This window comes from Pyxicephalus adspersus, chromosome 3 (genome assembly GCF_032062135.1).
Source record: "Pyxicephalus adspersus chromosome 3, UCB_Pads_2.0, whole genome shotgun sequence".
Classification (NCBI taxonomy): domain Eukaryota; kingdom Metazoa; phylum Chordata; class Amphibia; order Anura; family Pyxicephalidae; genus Pyxicephalus; species Pyxicephalus adspersus.
Genome location: NC_092860.1, coordinates 119,301,731 through 119,306,895, shown reverse-complemented (window position 1 = coordinate 119,306,895; position 5,165 = coordinate 119,301,731).

Sequence of the window (5,165 nt, the reverse complement as noted above, 5' to 3'; positions counted from 1 at the left end):
CTACTGCATGGTTGCAAGCCCCGCAGCCCATTTGAGATGGTCTCAGTCGTACAGTGATGAACTCTCCTTTAACATGCCTTGAACACCCGAATGGTGGACCCCCTATTTGGACATGTCTGTTCTCTGCTTTGTACTTGAGGTGGCCTTTATCTCTTGTCTTTTTAAATTGTTATCCTCACGAAGGCCTACGGCCGGGTCAGCCCACTGGTAATGTATGGAGTTTTTTCATAATCCTTATCTGAGACGGGTTACCAGTTTCCTGCTTTTATTATGATCTTTGGTTTAGATCAGAGGGCCTGCTATATTTGTTATAACCTGATAGTCTCATTAGTCTTATAGATCTGCTAGATTTGTTCTAGATCTGCCTGGAGCCCTATGGGTTTGATATAATTTTGGCTTTTCTTCCGTTTGGGTACGGATTTGAAAGTTATAGGTTGTTCTCCTATTGACCTGCCACATTCCCCCACATAGGAGAACCGCCGGTTTAGGCGGCACTTACGGTGTTACCGTTTAATTTAGATTTCCCCCTAGTCGCCTGGGATTCGGCCCGCCCCAGCTGACTGTTACTTCCCTCCCTTCCCTAAGTTATACCTACTTAAATCTCTCATTCCGACTGGCCTACTAAAGTAGTTTTACACGCTCACAGGTACTAACTAGCGAGTGGTACACTGTTTATATTTGCATCCGCTGGATTATCCAGTTGTAGACCTGCGAAGTACTTTCAGTTGCCCCTATGTCCACTACCCGCTCCCCCACTTCGCAAGGCTTGAAAGTCCGTACCCTCAATGCCAAAGGCCTTAATGGCCCCAATAAACGCTCCCAACTTTTGTATAATCAGCATAAAGCCAGGGTCCATATTTTAATGCTTCAGGAAACACATTTTCATTCCCAAAGGATTCCAGTATTACGCAACCGCTATTATACTACATGGATCCATAGTGCCAATCCTGAAGTTAAAACGAAGGGCGTGTCCATAGCTTTCCATAAATCAATTCCGACTCAGATATTGGACACCTGCATTGACGCTGGGACGCTTTGTGTTAGCAAAGATCTCCTTATGGGATAGGACTTATACGGTTGCCTCATTCTATTCCCCTAATCAACAGCCGACTTTAGCAGCGGTTCAGTTTTTAACCAAGCTTAGCACATTTGCAGAAGGTGCTGTGATACTTGGTGGAGATTTTAACCTCCCTCTTGACCCTAGGGTTGACACATCTACGGGTCATTCCTCTATCTCCTACTCCAAATTGAATGGGCTAAAGGCCAAATTAAATGAGCTACAGTTGATTGATGTCTGGTGGCTCCTGCACCCTGGCGACAAGGACTACACTTTTTATTCCAACCCCCACCATACTTACTCTCGCATTGACTATATTTTTATCAGCCATAGATTACTGGACTGGAAACCAGAAGCTCGTATTGAAAGCTGCCCTTGGTCAGACCACGCCTCAGTTTCCATCACTCTCCAGATCCCTGTTGGGGGGTTCGGAGGGTGGACTTGGAAATGTAATGATTCTCTTTTTAGGGACTCNGTCTGCGCAGGAGCAGTGTTGGATACCATAAGAAATTTTTTAAAAGATCACGAGTCTGACGAGACACCTTTACCTTTTCAATGGGAGGCTCTTAAAGCAGTGCTCCGGGGGGTTTTAATCCAGCAAGGTTCTAGACTTAAGAAAATCAGATCACAAGAGATTATACGTACGCTTGATAACATTAAGGAGTTGGAAAGGTTGCATAAAAGCAATATGTCCTCGGATGTATTTATTGAATTAACTTCCGCAAGAAGACATTTACTTGAACTCTATGATTTAGCACACCAAAAGTTTAGGGATAAATATCGCAAATCCTTTTATCTATATGGGGGGAAATGTGGTCGTCTCTTGGCGAGGGGGCTTCATCCCAGGCCGGCGGCTACCTCTATTCCACACGTACGGAACCATACAGGTGTTCCTACCTCCTTCCCGCAGGAAATATTGTCGGTGTTTCAAAAATATTATGCTGAGTTATATAATATTCAAGCCTCACCGCACTCTTCCATTTCCCTCCAAGATTATGTAGCTTCCACTGGATTGCCGGAATTAGACCCGGCAGTCTCAGCTAGCTTGGAATCTGAATTTACGGAAACCGAAGTGTCTGCGGTGATTAAGAATACTCCTGCGGGAAAGAGCCCAGGTCCAGATGGGTTTACGCCCAAATTTTATAAATTATATGTTGAGGCTTTGGCCCCGTTCATGACTAGGGTGTTTTCATCTATATCCAGTGAGAATATTTTCTCTGCTCAAAGTCTGGAGGTGCATATCACCGTCCTTCCCAAGCCAGGTAAGGACCATTCAGTGTGCTCAAACTATAGACCAATCTCTTTAATTAATGTAGATGCCAAACTCTTCTCTAAATTAATAGCCAATCGATTATCTCTATATTTACCGGATCTGATCCATATGGATAAGGTCGGTTTTATTCATGGAAGGGAGGCCAGAGACAATACACTTAAAACACTGCTAATTACTTTTGTGCCAAACTATCTAAGATTCCGGTATGTTTACTGTCGGTAGATGCAGAGAAAGCTTTTGACAGGGTAAACTGGGCATTTATGTACCAGGCATTATGCCAGATAGGATTAGGCCCCTTGATGGTGGCTAGAATAGCTGCACTGTACTCTGCCCCTACAGCCCGGGTGAGGGTTAATGGGGGCCTGTTGGAGCCGTTTTCTATTGTTAACGGTACTAGACAGGGTTGTCCATTGTCCCCCCTCTTATATGCTATAGTGATGGAACACCTAGCGGTGGCTCTGAGGGCAAATGAGAATATACAAGGGATAAAGATTGGACAACACCATTTTAAGCTGTCCCTATTTGCTGATGATCTCCTAATGTATATATCATCTCCACAAACTTCTATGCCGGCGATCTTAGAGGAGTTTGAAAAATTTGGGATGTTGAGTAATTTTAAAGTGAGTTTCGACAAATCTGAGATATTCAATATATCACTCTTTCCTCCCCAGGTTCAATACATTAAGACCCATACGCAGTTTAGGCTTTGTACCGAGAAGCTCAAATACCTAGGGGTCTTTATAACGGCTGATCCAGATAAACTGTTTAGCTATAATTATGAACATGAGCTGGATAAATTAAAAGTGGAGTTAGGGAGGTATAATCTCTTACCTCTATCTTGGTTCGCTAGGATCAATGCTCTTAAAATGGATATTTTACCTAAACTACTCTATGTCTTCCAGACGATTCCGATCTATCTATTCTTTTAGATAGATCGGCCTTCTTAGGTAAAATACAGCAGTTGTGCAGAAAGTTCTTGTGGACCTCGAAGCGCCCCAGAATAGCTCTTAAATATCTTACTAGACCTAAAACATTGGACGGGGCAGGAGTCCCCGATATCAGATGCTACTACAGAGCGGCCTTGTTGACCCGGGTGGTAGGTTTCATAACAAGGACCGGAAGAGCTGGGTCGGGTTGGAGTACATTTTATCTCCTGTTGACCTCCGCTCCTTATTGTGGATAGACAGGTCTAGGCTCCACACACTCTGTTCGCTCCCAAGGGTTATCCTTGATCTTTTAAGGGAGTGGGACGTTTTAGTTAGGGGGGGCCATGTGTCCTCTAAAACAGGGCCGATGACCCCCCTGTTTGATAATCCCTCATTTGATCCCGCAATGCATGTAGACAAATTTTTATCCTGGATGGCTGAGGAACATAGGCAGATATGTAGTGTATTACAGAATGGAAGGGTTCCGTCCCTCTCCTCCTTGGGCGCCGAGGTGCAGCAGATGCCGAATGCTTGGTTTTTATATCTCCAATTATCCTCTTTTGTGGCTCAGTTTCTAGCCTCTTATCCTACACAAAGGAACCTAACGGCATTTAAATTATTACTATGTTCTGAAAATAGGCCGACCCATGTTATCTCTCAGGTGTACGAGATATTAATCGGGTTATCTGCTACCAGGGTTTCCACCTTTACGAGTTATTGGGAGAAAGAATTGGGTGTAATTATCTCACCTCTGGAGTGGGAAAAGGCGTTTGTGCTGACTCATAAAATGGCTCTCCCTTGTAAGGCCCAAGAGACTAATTATAAAATTATTTCCATGTGGTATTTATGTCCCACAGATGTTCATCGGATCTCTTCCTCAATTTCTGGCAAGTGCTGGAGATGTGACTCTCACAGGGGTACGTTGTTACATATTTGGTGGGATTGCTCTGGCATTCGCAGGTTATGGGATCAAATAGCAGATATTTATAATAACGTGACAGGCTCTAATTTAAAGCTCACTCCTCAAATGTCCTTACTGTCCATTCTTCCTGGGTCCTTTAAGGAGTGTAAGAGGGATGTGCTTCGTCATTTCCTCACAGCGGCTAGAACAATTATACCTCGTAAATGGAAACAACCTCAGGCACCCACCACGAGAGATTGGTTGGTGGAAATGGAAAAAATTCAATATATGGAAAGATTAATAGCTGAGGATGAGGATAAGCTGGAGCAATACAAGCTGACATGGTTGGCTTGGGACTGGTTTAAGGAATCGCCTCAATTTAAATCAATGTGGTAATAAGCCTTGCGGAGTGTTGGAGCTGTAAATTTTGTTGGGAATAGGTTACACTGTACTTTAGACTTGTTTCTATGAAAGGCCAGTCGGATACTCCCCTCCCCTGCCCCTTGCCCTGCCCCATATCTGTCCCGGGGCTAAATGTTTTGCCTTAGTTTTTAGTTGGAATCAATGCTGGCATTCCCGGTTGCTACTGGAGCGGGATTTGAGAAGGGTCTGAAAGTCCCTGAAGGGTATTAGAGGTATTGATTTCCTGATATTTGATTGGGTTTCTATTTCAGGCAATACAAGAGGTTAAGTTATGGGATGTTCCCCTCCATGTTATTCTCTACCTTCCTTTTTTGCTTTGTTCACTTTTGCGGAGGATCCCACTTTACTTTTATTTTTGCTATGTTATAGTTAATTGTCATATGTTTTGTATTGGTATTTTACAATTGAGAGCCGTGAGGCTCTAGGTTTATGTCTGTGTTATTTTCTGTACAAGTTATGCTTTGTCTTAATACTCAATAAAAAAGGATTGTAACAAAAACAAAATTAAATTGACTTTTTGTCATAGTTTTGCAATACTTATACTGCAGAGCTCAGATTGGGAGAATGGAAATAGAACAATAAGTT